This window comes from Macaca thibetana, chromosome X (assembly GCF_024542745.1).
Source record: "Macaca thibetana thibetana isolate TM-01 chromosome X, ASM2454274v1, whole genome shotgun sequence".
In the NCBI taxonomy this organism is placed as follows: domain Eukaryota; kingdom Metazoa; phylum Chordata; class Mammalia; order Primates; family Cercopithecidae; genus Macaca; species Macaca thibetana.
This window is the reverse complement of record NC_065598.1, coordinates 21412972-21431028: the sequence shown is the minus strand read 5'-3', so window position 1 is coordinate 21431028 and position 18057 is coordinate 21412972. Positions and strand designations below refer to the sequence as shown.

The 18057-nt window shown below is 40.9% G+C and overlaps 1 protein-coding gene and 1 pseudogene across 2 annotated transcripts in view; both read right to left on the bottom strand.

Moving 5' to 3' along the window:
• SMS (spermine synthase) overlaps window positions 1-18057 on the bottom strand; it is an 863947-nt gene that overhangs the window by 225434 nt on the left and 620456 nt on the right. The window lies entirely within an intron of this gene.
• Window positions 8493-9972, bottom strand: LOC126945249 (dnaJ homolog subfamily A member 1-like; annotated as a pseudogene). The gene has a single exon (XR_007722380.1). The product of XR_007722380.1 is annotated as a dnaJ homolog subfamily A member 1-like (transcript).

The window sequence follows — 18057 nt, the reverse complement described above, 5'->3', positions numbered from 1 at the left end:
GTTTAGTCTTGACCCTCCTAACTGAGGAAGGCCACAGCTTTCCACCTGTGCAGGAGGAAACAAGGTGAAAGAGACAGAGAAAACAAGCTTGTCCCAGGGATTAGAGCTGCAGTCCCAAATTTTTTAATGCAGTGACAAAGGCCCCTGAGGTGGGCTGTCATGGGGAAGACAAGGAAATTGAAAGGAAGAGTGAAAGGGTCAGGGAAGGGGAGACAGACAAGCAGACAGAGAGAGATAGTGATAAAGAGAGGCAGGTGCAGACAGAGCCACAGACAGAGACAACTATGATAGTGGGTGTGAATGTCAGACAGAGCAACGTGGCAGAGAGCAGAGCCAGGGGAAAAAGGAAGCTAGTGACAAAGTGCTCACAGCAGGAAGAGCCAAGGACATTCAGGACAGCAGGACAGCAACTGAAAATTGTTTATTGAGCCGCACAGTGCTATGATCCTCCTCCATTCTTCCCAAACCTACCCACCCCAGAGTTTTGTACATGGTGATTTGGGGGTATGAAGGAAATAGGGGTGATTTGCAGAATGGAGCCTGTGGCAGGGCTGTTAGATATATACAGGGTTGGACAAAGGGCAAGTGGAGCTGAAATCAAGCCAAGCATGTTCCATTTGCCAAGCCCTGTGCCCATGGGGCTGCATCTTTTTGTAGTGGGGGTTACAGTCAAGACACGTTTTTTTTTTTTTCTTTCTTTTTTTGAGACAGAGTTTCACTCTTGTTGTCCAGGCTGGAGTGCAGTGGTACGATCTCGGCTCACTGCAGCCTCCACCTCCCGGGTTCAAGCGATTCTCCTGCCTCAGCCTCCCAAGTAGCTGGGATTACAGGTATGTACCACCATGCCTGGCTAATTTTGTATTTTTAGTAGAGACCATGTTGTTAGTTTCACCATGTTGGCCAGGCTGGTCTTGAACTCCTGACCTCAGGTGATCCACCTGCCTTGGCCTCCCAAAGTGCTGGAATTACAGGCTTGAGCCACCGTGCTTGGCCACGTTTTTCTTGAAGCTCTGTCTTTTTGCTCATCTAGGTTGTACTTCTTGTCATTTCCATTGATGTGAAGCAGCCCAGGCTTGAATTATTGAGCTGCTACCATACATTGTTGGGCATTGTGCTGGCTACTGGGGATTCCATCATCTACAAAGCAGGTGTGCTTCCAGACTCATTGTTTTCCACTTTCAAAGGTGAATTCATACCCATTCTTTAAATTCCAGCTTAAACACCATAACATCTTTGGGGAAGCTGCAGCAGCTGGTGTTGATGCTGGCCTCATGTCCCCTGAGCCTTCCACTCTTCTCCAGCATCATTCTTCTCTAATTGAGGGCATTTTTTGGCATTGTGGATCCTTGCTCAGCTGCACATAGACCAGAGGATGTTTGGCAGTGTCTGGAAATATTTTTTGGTTGTCACACTTCGGAGGAGCAGGGGGTGATGCTACTGGCATCTAGTGAGTAGAGGCCAGGGATGTTGCTAAATATCCTACAATGCACAGGACAGTCCCAAAACAAAGGATCACCTGGATCCAAATGTCAATAGTGCTGAGGTGGAGAAACCCTGATGTAGATACACCCAGAAGTGTGTCTGCATGTTGAGGGGGGTGTTAAGGCTCCTGGGAGACAGCCCTCAAGGAATGAGGAACAGCACCAGTGGATAGATACCTGAAGCTCCTCGGCTTCTGGTGAGAGAATTCTGAGGTGTATTCCACGTAGTTTCTCAAAGGGTCCTCCGCAGGACTGAGCCTCAGTTGCCCACAAAGACAAATTGCTCCTTTCATTGGCTTTTTCTTTTTCTTTTCTTTTTTATTTTTTGAGACAGGGTCTTGCTCTGTCACACAGGCTGGAGTGTAGTGGTGCAATCTCGGATCACCAAATCTTCGACCTCTCTGGGCTCATGTGATCCTCCCACCTCAGTCTCCCAAGTAGCTGGGACCACAGGTGTGCACCCCCACATCCAGCTAATGTTTTGGTATTTTGTAGAGACAGGGTTTTGCCATGTTGTCCAGGCTGGTCTTGAACTCCTGGGCTCAAGTGATTCCCCCACCTTGCCCTCCCAAAGTGCTGGGATTGCAAGGTTGAGCCACTGCACCCAGCACCTTTCACTGGGTTTTAAAAACATCTTTCCATCTTACTCTCTTCATTTCCTCACTCCTGCTTTTCGGGGTCACCTCCCAAATCAACTAATTGCACTCAAGTCTTTCTCTCGTGGTCTGCATTTAGAGGCACCTGGACTAAGACAGAAGCCTTCCTGGATCCCTAGGTATATCAGGTTTCTCTACCTTGAGTGCTCCTCTCTCTCTTTGATGTGACTACTTATTCAGTGTTGGTCTCCAGCATAGGCTGTGAACACTAATGACAATTTCTATGCCTGTCGTGTTCAGTGCTTTGTTTTCGTGGCCTAGTGCAGTTTCTGGCACATAGTAAATGATCATAAAGTTTGTTGACTGACTGAATAAATAAAGGAGCAAATTTAGGCTGTTTTCTTCCTTTGAATTCATAGCTCCTTTAATGTGTGCCTTCCTCTATGCTTGAATGGCTTAAGGAGACAACAGGAAAACTTCCAGAAAGAGTGGGAGGGCAGGCCTTGGGTGAATTGATGGCAACATTCTTTGAGCTAAAATGGGGCCATCTTGTCAGATTCTTCAGACTCAGGGGTAGGATCTTGGAATATTAAATAGTCTGAGACCATTCACAATAGATTTCTTTAACAGAGACTCAAGGTCTAAAGCATAATAAGGAGGATTATCACAAGACTCACAGGAAATAGACAAGTTGGAAACAATGGGAGATTTTTGTGAAGGAAAAGGAAAGAAAAATAACATTGTGTAGCATCTCCTATATGCCTTGCCCTGTGCTTTAGTTCTATTAGCTCACTTCAAGTTAGGTATTATAATACCCATTTTGCAGATGAAGACATTGAAATTTAGAGATGGAAAATGGCAGAGCCCAAATTTGAACCTCGACTGCCCCCTCTCCAAGGCTTATGGTATTTTCTATTACAGTGGAGGGTGGTGGTGGGGAGGTGTCTAGAGACTACATAGATTTGGGGCAAGTGTGGTGGTGGGGGACAGCCATTGGGTGAGGGATTGGATACGGTGCCCTTTCAGGTTCTTTTTTAGTTATTTATAAAGGTTTTTAAAATCTAATTATAAAGGTTTCTTTTTCCCCCATAAGTTTTTGGGGTACAGGTGGTATTTGGTTACATGAGTAAGTTCTTCAGTGGCGATCTGTGAGATTTTGGTGCACCCATCACCCGAGAAGTATACACCGCACCATATTTGTAGTCTAGACTTTGTCCCCCTCCCACTCATCCCCGCAAGTTCCCAAAGTCCACTGCATCATTCTTATGCCTTTGTGTCCTCATAGCTTAACTCACACATATCAGTGAGAACATATGGTGTTTGGTTTGCCATTCCTGAGTTACTTCACTTAGAATAATAGCCTCCAATCTCATCCAGGTCACTGCAAATGCTGTTAATTCATTCCTTTTTATGGATGTGTAGTATTCCATATATATATATGTATGTATAAAGTATATACATATATATATGTATGTATAAAGTATACAAAGTATATATAAAGTATATAAAGAAACTGTTATATATATGCTAGTGACAAAGTGCTCACAGCAGGAAGAGCCAAGGACATTCAGGACAGCAGGACAGCAACTGAAAATTGTTTATTGAGCTGTACAGTGCTATGATCCTCCTCCATTCTTCCCAAACATATATATATATATATATATACACACACACACACACACACACACCACAGTTTCTTAATATACTCAATGATTGATAGGCATTTGGGTTGGTTCCACAATTTTGCAGGAGTTAATTGTGCTGCTATAAACATGCGTGTGCAAGTATCTTTTTTGAATAATGACTTCTTTTCCTCTGGGTAGATACCCAGCAGTGGGATCAAATGGTAGTTCTACTTTTAGTTCTTTTTTTATTTTTTTATTTATTTATTTTTTTTTTTGAGACGGAGTCTCGCGCTGTCACCCAGGCTGGAGTGCAGTGGCCGGATCTCAGCTCACTGCAAGCTCCGCCTCCCGGGTTCACGCCATTCTCCTGCCTCCGCCTCCCGAGTAGCTGGGACTACAGGCGTCCGCCACCTCGGCCGGCTAGTTTTTTGTATTTTTTAGTAGAGACGGGGTTTCACCGTGTTAACCAGGATGGTCTCGATCTCCTGACCTCGTGATCCGCCCGTCTCGGCCTCCCAAAGTGCTGGGATTACAGGCTTGAGCCACCGCGCCCGGCATACTTTTAGTTCTTTAAGGAATCTCCACACTGTTTTCTATAGTGGCTGTACTAGTTTACATTCCCACCAGCAGTGTAGAAGTGTTCCCTGATCACTGCACCTGCACCAACATCTGCTGTTTTTTGATTTTTTGATTATGGCCATTCTTGCAGGAGTAAGGTGGTATCACATTGTGGTTTTGATTTGCGTTTCCCTGATCATTAGTGATGTTGAACATTTTTTCAAATGTTTGTTGGCCATTTGTATGTCTTCTGTTGAGAATTGTCTATTCATGTCCTTAGCCCACTTTTTGATGGGATTGTTTGTTTCTTTCTTACTGATTTGTTTGAGTTCATTGCAGATTCTGGATATTAGTCATTTGTCAGATGTATAGATTGCAAAGATTTTCTCCCACTCTGTGGGCTGTCTGTTGACTCTGCTGACTGTTTCTTTTGCCACGCAAGAGTTCTTTAGTTTTATTAGGTCCCAGCCATTTTTCTTTGTTTTTATTGCATTTGCTTTTGGGATCTTGGTCATGAAATCCTTGTGGAAGCCAATGTCTAGAAGGGTTTTTCCAATGTTATCTTCCAGGATTTTTATAGCTTCAGGTCTTAGGTTTAAGTTCTTAATTCATGTTGAGTTGATTTTTGTATAAGGTGAGAGATGAGGATACAGTTTCATTCTCCTACATGTCGCTAGCCAATTATCCCAGCACCATTTCTTAAAAAGGGTGTCCTTTCCCCACTTTATGTTTTTGTTTGCTTTGTCAAAGATCAGTTGACTGTAAGTATTTGGGCTTATTTCTGGGTTCTCTATTGTGTTCCATTGGCCTATGGCCTAGTTTTGTACCAGTACTATGCTGTTTTGGTGACTATGGCCTTATGGTATAGTTTGAAATCAGGTAGTGTGATGCCTCCAGATTTATTCTTTTTTCTTAGTCTTGCTTTGGCTATGAGGACTCTTTTTTGGTTCCATATGAATTTTAGAATTGTTTTTTCTAATTCTGTGAAGAATGATGGTGGTATTTTGATGGAGATTGCATTGAATTTGTAGATTGCTTTTGACAGTACGGTAATTTTCACAATATTGATTCTACCCATCCATGAGCATGAGATGTGTTTCCATTTGTTCATGTTGTCTATGATTTCTTTCAGCAGTGTTTTGTAGTTTCCCTTATAGAAGTCTTTCACCTCCTTAGTTAGGTATATTCCTAAGTATTTTTTTTTTTTTTTTTGCAGCTATTGTAAAAGGTGTTGAGTTCTTGATTTGATTCTCCGCTTGGTTGCTGTTGGTGTATAGAAGAGCTACTTATTTGTGTACATTAATCTTGTATCTGGAAATTTTGCTAAATTCTTTATCAGTTCTAGGAGCTTTCTGGAGGAGTCCTTAGGATTTTCAAGGTAAACAATCATATCGTCAGCAAACAGCGACAGTTTGACTTCCTCTTTACCAATTTGGATGCCCTTTCTTTCTTTCTTTCTTTTCTTTCTTTTCTTTCTTTTCTTTCTCTTTTTTTTTGTCTGAGTGCTCTGGCTAGAACTTCCAGTACTACGTTGAAGAGGAGTGGTAAGAATGAGCATCCTTGTCTTGTTCGAGTTCTCAGAGGGCATGCTTTCAACTTTTCCCCATTCACTATTATTTTGGCTGTGGGTTTGTCATAGATGGCTTTTATTACCTTAAGGTATGTCCCTTGTATGCCGATTTTGCTGAGATTTTTAAACATAAAGGGATGCTGGATTTTTAAAATGCTTTTTTGGCATCTATTGAAATGATAATGTGATTTTTTTTTATTCTGTTTACGTGGTGTATCACATTTATTGACTTGCGTATGTTAAACCATCCCTGCCTTGGTATGAAACCCACTTGATCATGATGGATTATCTTTTTGATATGTTTTTGGATTGGTTAGCAAGTATTTTGATAAGGATTTTAGCATCGATGTTCATCAAGGATATCAGTCTGTAGTTTTCTTTTTTTGGTAATGTCCTTTCCTGCTTTTGGTATTAGGGTGATGCTGCCTTCATAGAATGAATTCCTTCTTTCTCTATATTGTGGAATAGTGTCAAAAGGATTGGTACAACTCTTCTTTGAATGTCTGGTAGAATTGTGCTGTGAATCCATCTGGTCCTGGATTTTTTTTGTTGATAATGTTTTATTTACCATTTCAATCTCACTGCTTGTTATTGGTTTGTTCAGAGTATCTAATTCTTCCTGATTTAAGCTAGGAGGGTTTTATTTTTCCAGGAATTTATTCATCTCTTCTAGGTTTTTTTTTTTCTTTTTTTTTTTTTTTTTGAGATGGAGTCTCACTCTGTCGCCCAGGCTGGAGTGCAGTGGCCGGATCTCAGCTCACTGCAAGCTCCGCCATTCTCCTGCCTCAGCCTCCCGAGTAGCTGGGACTACAGGCGCCCGCCACCTCGCCCAGCTAGTTTTTTTGTATTTTTAAGTAGAGACGGGTTTCACTGCGTTAGCCAGGATGGTCTCGATCTCCTGACCTCGTGATCCACCCGTCTCGGCCTCCCAAAGTGCTGGGATTACAGGCTTGAGCCACCGCGCCCGGCCTCTTCAAGGCTTTTTAGTTTATGTGCCTAAAAGTGTTCATAGTAGCCTTGATTGATCTTTTGTATTTCAGTGGTGTCAGTTGTAGCATCTCCTGTTTCGTTTCTTAGTGAGGTTATTTGGATTTTCTCTCTTTTTTTCTTGGTTAATCTTGCCAGTGGTCTATCCATTTTATTTATCTTTTCAAAGAACCAGTTTTTGTTTCATTTATATTTTGTATTTTTTTGTTTCAATTTCATTTAGTTCTGCTCTAATGTTGGTTATTTCCTTTCTTCAGCTGGGTTTGGGTTTCGTTTATTCTTGTTTCTCTACTTCCTTGAGGTGTGACCTTAGATTGTCTGTTTGTGCTCTTTCGGTCTTTTTGATGTAGGCATTTAGGGCTATGAACTTTCCTCTTAGCACCACCTTTGCTGTATCCCAGAATAGGTTGTGTCATTTTTGTCATTCATTTTGGATAATTTTTAAAATTTCCATCTCGATTTCATTTTTGACCCAGCGCTCATTCAAGAGCAGGTTATTTAATTTCCATGTATTTGCATGGTTTTGAAGGTTTCTTTTGTAGTTGACTACCAGTTTTATTCCACTGTGGTCTGAGAGAGTGCTTGATATAATTTCGATTTTCTTAAATTTTGAGGCTCATTTTATGACCTATCATATGGTCTGTCTTGGAGAGAGTTCCATGAGCTGTGGAATAGAATGTGTATTCTGTGGTTGTTGGTTGAAATGTTCTGTATATATCTGTTAAGTCCATTTGTTCCAAGGTACATTTTAAATCCATTGTTTCTTTGTTGACTCTCTGTCTTGATGACCTGTCTAGTGCTGTCAGTGGAGAACTGAAGTCCCTCACTATTATTGTACTTCTGTCTATCTCATTTCTTAGGTCTATTGTAATATTTTTAATTCATAATCTATTTATAAATAGTTGATATATCTATTTATAAATTTGGGAGCTCCAGTTTTAGGTGCATATATGTTTAGAATTGTGCTATTTTCCTGTTGGACAAGGCCTTTTACCATTATATAATGTCCCTCTTTGTCCCTTTTAACTGCTGCTGCTTTAAAGTTTGTTTTGTCTGATATAAGAATAGCTACTCCTGTTCACTTTTGGTGTCCATTTGCATGAAATGCCTTTTTTCATGCCTTTACTTTAAATTTATGTGAGTCCTTATGTGCTAGGTGAGTCTACTGAAGGCAGCAGATAGTTGGTTGGTGAGTTCTTATCCATTCTGTGGTTCTGTATCTTTTAAGTGGAGCATTTAGACCATTTACATTAAATGTTAGTATTGACATGTGAGGTACTGTTGCATTAATTGTGCTCTTTGTTGCCTGTGTACTTTGTTTTTGTTTTTCGTTTTTGCTTTTTAACTTGTATGTTTGTTTTATAGGTATTTGGGTGTCTAGGTCTCTAGCAAGGCCAGGGAAGTTTTCCTTGATTATTCCCCCAAACATGTTTTCCAGGCTTTTAGAATTATCTTTTTCCTCAGGAACACCGATTATTCTTAGGTTTGGTTATTTAACATAATCCCAGACTTTTTGGAGACTTTGTTCATATCTTCTTATGCTTTTTTCTTTTTCTTTTTGGATTGTGCTAAATTCGAAGACCTTGCCTTTGGGCTCTGAATTTCTTTCTTCAACTTGTTCAATTCTATTGCTGAGACTTTCCAGAGCATTTTGCATTTCTTTTTTTTTTTTTTGAGCTTTTATATTTGTGTTTATTCTTCATTTAACTTTTTTAAACACTACTATAGTTGAATATTAAAACAAAACCAAGAGAAAGTAGTGAGCATATTATGATTACAGTCCTTCACTTATTCACTATTGCACATTAAATGCCAGCAGTGAGTGTTATTCACTGGCCCATTAAGAGGTCTGACACTGAACACCACCTCTGGGATGATGTTCATTATCCTCATATGCTTCTCCATTGTAATGGCGCCATCTTTCCTGATTTGGATCAAAGTCCACCAGTTCTACTTGATCCATCTCATCAGTCTCTTCCATTTCCTTCCTCTCTGGTAGGAGTTTTTCCAGCAAAGACAGTTTATCAGGAGAGAGAAAGCCATTCTCAGGAAAGTTTACCTTAAATTCAATGATTAGGCGACCCTTTTCATATGGTCTATGATAAATTGACATGCCTTCATTTAGTACACACTTGATATCTCCATGCTTGACAGTCTGACCTAGATGAGAGGTGATGACTATGGTTCGGTTGTCAAGAGTAGATATTGGCTTCTGGAAGCCACACAATGCTTCAACCAGCCGTATGTTCATACACATGAAAAAGTCTTCTCCTCGTTGAGTAAAAACAGATGGTCCTTCTGATCTAACACAATGATAATACCGCCTGGCTCCAGTCCTGGTTCTTGGTCTCCTTCACCATGGAATGTTATCTTCTGGCCATCTTTCATGCCTTTGTCAATATGAACTTCTAGAATCTTCTTCTCTCGAGCTATCTTCCTTCCATTGCAGCTTTTACATCTATCTTTAGGACTGATCTGCTCCCCATGGCCCTGGCACTCCATGCACACAGATTGAATTTGCTGAACCATTCCAGATCTTATCTGATGAATTCTTATTTGCACTGCAGTACCTCAGCAATTGGGGCAGCCCTCTACTGCTCCTTTCTTACCTCCTCTACCTTCACATTTGTCACAAATCACATTCTTTTGCAGAGCCAGTTTTATTGTTGCACCATTATATAAGTCTTCTAGGGTTACTGAGAGCTGATGTACAATATTTTTGACTCTCCTTTCTCTCTGCATCCTTCCTCCTCCTCCAAAAAACATATCAAAGATGTCCATGGGGGAACCAAAACCGCCACTTGCTCCACCCTCTTTAATTGCCTGTTATCCTCCTTTGTCATATAATTCCCTTTTCTTTTGCATCAGAGAGAACTTCGTAAGCTTGAGAAATCTGTTTAAACTTCTCTCCTTCATTTGGATTCTTATCAGGATGGTACTTCAAGACCAGTTTCCTATAAGTCTTTTTCAGTTCTTCCTGAGTAGCATTGGGTTTGACCTCCAAAACATTGTAGTAAGTTGTTTCTTTCACCATCTTCTACTGCTGGTGTGGGCTGAGGCCAGTGTGTGAGGGAGCAGGAAGGAGTGCGGAGCTGTGCGCAGCTCCGGCAGTTACCGCTCCTCTGCCTCTCACTGAGCATTCTGGAAAGTTCCCACATTTTGCATTTCTAAAAATGTGTCCGAAGTTTCCTGAATTTTTTATTGTTTTTTCTTTAAGCTATCTATTTCCTTGAATATTTCTCCCTTCACTTCTTGTATCATTTTTTGGATTTCCTTGCACTGGGCTTCACGCTTCTCTGATCCCTCCCTGATTAGCTTAATAACTAACCTCCTGAATTCTTTTTCAGGTAAATCAGGAATTTCTTCTTGGTTTGGATCCATTGCTGGTGAACTAGTGTGATTTTTGGGTTGTGATGAAGGGCCTTGTTTTGTCGTATTACCAGGGTTGGTTTTCTGGTTCTTTCTCATTTGGGTAAGCTCTGTCAGAGGGAAGGTCTAGGGCTGAAGGCTGTTGTTCAGATTCTTTTGTCCCAGGCTGTGTTCCCTTGATGTAGTACTCTCCCCCTTTTCCTATGGGTGTGGCTTCCTGTGAGCTGAACTGCAGTGATTGTTGTCTCTCTTTTGGGTCTAGCCACACAGTGAGTCTACCTGGCTCCAAGCTGGTACTGGGGGCTGTCTGCACAGAGTCCTGTGATGTAAACTGTCTATGGAGCGCTCATAGTTTTTCGGGGGTGCCCTGGGTTCTGCAGGCAAAGTCTGCTTCCTTCAGAGGGTCTGTGGATCCTCTCAGGATTGCTGCCCTTTCAGGTTCTTGATGATATTATTATTCACTGACTGCAGTGACTGCAGGTTCTCCATCTAGCCTACTTAGGGTGCTCATTAGTTTTAGCTCAGAGGTAGCAGGAATTTTTATATCCTTTAATTTCTTTTCATTGCTTCTCATTAACTAAGGATTTATCTAGTAGCCATAGCATCCCTGGCATTTCCTGTATTTATTTAAGAAGCTACTGGTTGGATGATACACAGTTATCTTATGTAACCTAAGAAAGAAAAACACTGTAAATATCATTGCAAGGCCCATACATTTTAATGAGTGTTAATTCCAGACATGTTAAAATGTGAAAAATGTGCATCTTAGAATCCATAAACTGTTGCACACTCAAATTCCCATGACCATAGACTCAGTTCTTCTCAAAACAGGAACAATATTCCTGTCTTCTCCCTCTCCTTATCATCAATACACACTTAGTGTATACCTGCTGTGGATAAGGCTCTGGGTCTGATGGTTTGAAAGGAATGTAAGATATCTGGAACCAGAGTCCCAAATTATAATCATGGTGGAGGTGGATATAAAACATGGCCAGAAATTTTGTGACACTTCTACCAGAGAGACGGAGTTCCATTCCTCTTCTCTTGAATCTGTGCAGGCTTGTGACTGCTTGAACCAATAGAGTATGGCAGAGGTGGTGCTATGTGATTTGCAAGGATAGCATAAAAGGCTATGCAGCTTCTGGTTTTATACTGCATCATTTGCTCTCACAGCCCTGAACCTCCATGTAAGAAGTCAACAGTCCTGAGGCCACCACCCTGGAGAAGCCACATGTAGGCACTCTGGTTGATAGTCCCAGCCAAGCCCAGCCTTCCAGCCACCCCTGCCAAGGGGTGCCAGACATGAGTGAAGCAGCCATCTTTGAAGTGGATCCTCCAGCCCTAGCTGATCCAGCTCCCAGAATAAGGGCAATAATTCCATGTATAAGTCAAATAATCCTAGGCTGTGCTTCAGTTAATAAACCCAAATTTCGGTGGCTTTTTATAGTAAAAGTTTATTTCCCACTCATGTTGGAGTCTCATATGGTTTGGGTGATCATTTACCATCCTGTAGTTATGACATCTAGGACCAATGACTGCTAAGTTGCTGCAGATGGGGAAGAAAGGTCTGGACCGCACAGGATGTTTTTAAGGGCTGGGCCTGGAATGGCTTACAAGCAGTGCTTCTTAAACAATTCAAGGACCAAATTTTAAAACATTTTAAATTCATCACAGACCTATACTTTTGTAAAATGCAACAAAAATTAATTACTAGAAAAGGAAATGGTGCTTGACTGTAGTGGCAATATCAAACAGCTATAAAAGTACCTAATTGCTTACTTTTAAATTTCTGTATTTAGTTCACTGCAAACTGGTAACGGTTTGCAAATGGCACTGGTGCATGGACCACACTTTGAGTAGCACTGGCTTACAGTAATTAGGCTTGCATCTTATTGGTTAGAACTCAATCACATGTCCCCAGTCCAATTGAGAGTGAGCCTGGAAAGTATAGTGCCCTGGGTGCCAGGAAGAGGGGCCATGTGCTGAATTCACTGCATTGTCTCTGTGATATGCTTTAAGTTCAGGTTTTATTCGTTTTCTTCCTCTATGAGGACCCAGTTGTTTACAGGTTTATTGTCTCATTTGTGGCCACAGATCTAGTTGTTTTTTTTTTTTTTTTTTTTTTTTTGGAGACAGAGTCTCACTCTGTCGCCCAGGCTGGAGTGCAGTGGCACCTGATCTCAGCTAACTGCCTCCCGGGTTCAAGTGATTCTCTTGCCTCAGCCTCCTGAGTAGCTGGGATTACCAGTGCCCACCACCACGCCTGGCTAATGTTTGTATTTTTAGTAGAGACGGGGTTTCACCATGTTGGCTAGGCTGGTCTTGAATTCCTGACCTCAGGTGATCTGCCTGCCTAGGCCTCCCAAAATGCTGGGAATACAGGCATGAGCCACCATGCCCGGCCAGATCTAGTTATTTTTAAAAGCCTTTGCAGGGCAGGAGGGAAAGGACACTGGGGAAATTGTCCTGCATAGTGTGTGGTGTCACTGTGATTCTCTCCAGTCTTACAGATCCTGACCTTAGGTAAAATTCCAGTGGGGTAAAAATCTTGTTCAAGGGCACACAGGCTGCAGTGATGTTTCTGTGACATTCCAGATCTCTGGTACATGTGCCAGGGTAGCTACTGTTACTGCTTCAGTCCCTGGAGGAGGATTCCCCCTTACCCCATCTACCATGTGTCACCAAAAAGAATAGAATTACCTCATTTTTGAAAAAGAGCCAGATTATAGAGGTCTCACGTAACAAAGCAGGAAAATGTAACTCTAAATATATTTATAGGATGCCTAAACCCTGCAATAATTGTCCATTTCAACACTCATTGGAAAATGACCAATAAGAAACAGATCTCAACATTGCAATGATATAACTTTGGAAGACTGATAGAAATAAGTTCGGCTTTTTCAAAATGAGATGCCATTGTAGTTAAGAACAACTGTGCTGAGGCCCATATGCCATAATAGATAGCTGTGCTGGGGCAGATAATGACTGTAACCTGCCCAGATCTTCTTCCCCTGTTTGTGATCTGTTCCTGGCTTCAGTGTGCATTTGCTTCTAATACCTTAGCTCTCTTTTGGAGGTTTGGCCTAGGGCTTCTGGAGCTATCTTTCCAGCTGGTAAGGAGAGCCAGAAGCTCTGGGAATTTATTCCCCTGGGTAGCACTCAACCAATGACTAATGGGCACAGGAGTATGGTAGCTTCCACTCCTTTGCTTGGGTTGGGACAACTTTATGGCATAACTTATACTCCAGAGCTGTAGGATAAGACAGAAGATATCCTCTGTGGGACTTGAGATTGCACCCTTGTTTCCTGGTTTTTCCTGGAAATACTCTTAAAATAAATCACTTACACACAAATCCTCATTTCAAGATCTGCTTCTGGGGAATCCAACTGAAGACATGTGTTCTTTAGAACCAGTGTCTCAGCAAAGCAGTCACCATGCTGATAGAATAGCTATCTCCAAGGTAGCAAGGCTTCCACCCTCAGCTGGACTGTTAACCACTGCTGGGCAATCCTTTTGGTGTTTCTCTATTCCCTATACCTGATTTCCTCTTCAAGACCCTTAGAAAGTTGAGACAGGCCATCAGGAGACCTCCATTCTCCCTGTTCCTCCTCTGTCAGCTCCATAGACCCTCTTACAAACATTTTGGTATCAGCCTTCTACTTCAGCTCCTTCTCAGAGGAAATAAGCCATCTTCTCACCTCTGGAGGCTGGATTTCATTCCCTCCTCTGGGCCTTGCCCTTCAATGACTTCCTCTTGGCCTTTATCATCCTCTTCACCTTGGCTTATAAACATAGGTAAATATTGCTCAGATTTAAATAAAATACAGCCAAAAAACTTTCTCTGCATTTTGTATATCTTCAAACCCAGCTATTGTCCTTTTTAATTCTTAGTCAGGGGTCTGAGGAGAGATGAATCCACTTGCTGCCTCAACCCTTCATTCACACCACAACCTGCAGTGACCTGGTTTTTGAGCAGCCCCACAATCTATTGAAACTCTTCTCTCAGAGGTCAACAATAACTTTTTATGTCTTCATGCTCCACCTTGAGAGCTTGCTATATGCCAGGCTCAATGTCAAGCACTTAAGTTGTGTTTCAGATTCTCATTGGTACCTCCACTCCTCCCGCAATGTAACTCATTCCTTTAAATCTCATTATCCAAGCCTGAAATGTAAGACACCCACCATTCTCCTTTTCCATCCTACCATATCCCATTCATTAGCAAGGATATTTTGATTCTATTACTCAAATACATTTTGAACCTGTGTTCGTCTCTTTAGCTCCACTACCAACACCTTTGTTCGGGTCATCATCATTGCTAGCCTTTTCATCATTCTTCCTTTTTCCTGTTTGTTCTAACACAGTCCATTTTCTATATAGTAGCAATAGTGAGCTCATTAAAGCTCAAGCCAAGCAACTCCACTGCTTAAAACCCTCCAAGGATTCCCACTACACCTAGGACAAAACCAGTACCTCTTGCCAAAATGGCCTACCAAGGCCCTGCTAGCCTCTCCCTAGTTTTCTAACTCATCTCATGCTACTCTCCTGTATGCTCAGGCCATATTGTTTTTCTTTGAGTCCTGAGAACATACTTTTCCATCTCAGGGCCATTGAACATGCAGCTCCCTGTGCCTGAAGTGTCCTTTTCCTCAGTTCCTTCTTAGCCTATCACATCTCAGTTCTTCTTGGACAGATGCATCTTCTGCCACCCCTCTCCCTATTATTCTCTTCCTTAGTCTTTTAAAAAATGTTTATATCACTTAACAGGATTTATAATTATCTTGTTTATTTATTTACTTGGCTTCGTCTCCTCCTATCCCCATGATCACCTCCAAGGGTGGGGACACACTCAGTCTTATCAATTGTCTTCTCTATAGTGACAGTGGGGATGGAACAGTGCTGGCACATAGGTGCTCAGAATTCAGCTCAAACATTTCCTTCTCTGTGAAGCCCTCAGCACCGTGGGAGAGTCAGAGATTGCTTCCTCTGGAGTCCTATAGCAGTTTTTATAGTTACTTTTCCCACAGTACATAAAACTAATAATCACGTTATTGTTTACTTGTTTGTCTCCTCTACCAGACCATGGTGAATACGCTCATAGAGCACGGAACTATATTTTTCTCATTTTTAAACCCTCTGCATCTAGCACAGTGCCTGAATCACAGTAGGCACTTGACAAAATATGTGATGAATGAATGAAATGCTATTCTCATGGAAAACAGTGAGTTAACTAAAAGCAGGGAGTAACTGAGAGGTGGATGCCAGCTTTTTTTTTCTGAAGACAGAGGAGCAGTTAGCATGTTTTTGGAGACGGAGGTCGGAATTCACTTCTGAAGCTAGATAGCTCCTTCATTTTTGGTAGGAAAAAAATTTGGGTTGGGGGAGAGAATAGCTATTGAGCTACACAAATGTGAAAAAAGAGTTCCTTTCTAAAATGAGATGTTTGGAGATAAGGAGATGCCAAACCATTCTGCACAATAACGTAAAAGATTTTTCCTCTGTAACTAGAGTTACAGCTCTCCACATTGCTTCTGTTTAGAAAAAGTATGTTTTCTTTCTGTGGGTACTCATGGAAGTAAGCTAAATTCCCAGGAGGGAGACATACACATGGCTACTGCATCATGGCATAGGACCAGGGGCTAAGGGGAGAAGGAGCTTGGCTCATGTGATCACAGATAATAGTCCAGTTTTGACTTTTTGTTTGTTTTGGACTTTGCCATTATTTGGTTAGTCCAAATCTTTAATGAAGTTTTACTGAATATTAGAATCTTGTCTGGGTTGTACTTTTAGTAATGAAGGGATGGGCCTGGATTTACATTTTGGACAAGGAAGAATGGTAGTTTGGGAGAAGCGGGCTTCAAGCCAGTAGGAGCAATGGTATGGATCCAGGCCATTAGTAAGGAGGCATGTGGCCACTGGAAGGATTTCTTCCAGAAATTCTGGATGAGCCTTAATTCTTGGGGATTCTGAGAAACACTTGAAAATGGGAATCTGACAAAACATGGGCAAACAGAAAGAAAGGAAGGAAGGAAGGAAGGAAGAGATTGATTCTTCCAGATTGGAAAGGAGAAAGTAAGATGTCTTTATAGACAGATGATATTTTCTTAAGGCAACCCTAAGGAACAGACAGACACACACACACACACACACACACACACACACACACACAGAGACAACTATTAGAATTGATAAATGAGTTCAGCAAGGTTACAGGATACAAAATCAATATACAAAAATCAGTTATATTTTCATGAACTTAACAACGGACAATCCAAAAGTGGAATTAAGAAAGTAATTCCATTTATAATAGCGTCAAAAAGAATAAAATACTTAAAAATAAATTTAACAAAAGAAGTACACTTGTATAACAAAAACTATAAAAAAATGATTTAAATAAATTAAAGAAGACCTAAATAAATGGAAAGACTTCCCACTTTTATGCATGGCAATATGCCCCTAATCAATCTGCAGATTCAGTGCAAACCCTATTTAAAAATTCCAGCTTGATCTTTCTTTCTTTCCTTCTCTCTCTCTTTCTCTCTTTCTTTCTTTTTGCTGAAAAAGATAAGCTGATCCTAAAATTCATATGGAAATGCAAGGGACCTAGAATAGCCAAAACAAGCTTGAAAAAGAAAAAGAAATTTGGAGGACCCACACTTCCTGATTTCACAACTTATGACAAAGCTACAGTAATCAAGATGGTATGGTACTGGGATAAAGATAAATATCTGGATTGACAGAATAGACTTGAGAGTTTAAAAATAAATCTTTGCATTTATGGTCAATTGATTTTCCAAAGAGTGCTAATATAATTCAATGAGAAAAGAATAGTATTTTCAACAAATGGTGCTGGGACAACTGGATATCCACATTTAGAAGAACAAAGCTGTGCCTTTACCTCAGACCACATAGAGAAATTAACTCAAAATGGATCAAAGATCTAAATGTAGGAGCTAAAATTATAAAACTGTTAGAAAACACATTGGTGCAATTATTTGTGACCTTGGATTAGGCAATGGTTTCTTAGCTGTGACACCAAAAGAACAAGCAACCCAAGAAAAAATAAATTTTATTTAGTTATTATTTAAACTTAAAAAAGCTTTTGTACTTCAAAGGACACCATCAAGAAAGTGAAAGACAACCCAGGTGATACGGTTTGGCTGTGTTCTCACCCAAATCTCATCTTGAATTGTAGTTCCCATAATTCCCATATATCGTGGGAGGGAACTGGTGGGAGGTAATTGAATCATGGAGGCAGGTCTTTCCTGTGCTGTTCTTATGACAGTTAATAAGTCTCATGAGATTTGATGGTTTTATAAAGGGAAGTTCCCCTGTACACACTCTCTTGCCTGACGCCATGTAAGACGTGACTTTGCTCCTCATTTGCCTTCTGCCATCATTGTGAGGCCTCCCCAGCCACATGGAACTGTGAGTCAATTAAATCTCTTTCCTTTATAAATTATCCAGTCTAGAGTGTGTCTTTATTAGCAGCATGAGAACAGACTAATACACCAAGAAATGGGAGAAAATATTTGCAAATCATATATCTGATAAAGACTTGTATCCAGATTACATGAAGAATGCTTACAACTAAATAATAAAAATGACAAATAGCCAAATACAAAAATGGGAAAATGATCTGAATAGACAGTTCTCCAAAGAAGATATCCCATCAGACAATAAGCACATGAAAATATGCTTGATATCATTAGTTATCAGATAAATATATGTGAAAACCACAATTAGATACTACTTTATGCCTACTGGGTGGCTATAATAAAAAAGACGGACAATAGCAAGTGTTGATAAGGTATAGAGAAGTACAGAACCCTCATCCACTGCTGGTAGGAATGTAAAATGATGCAGCTGCTT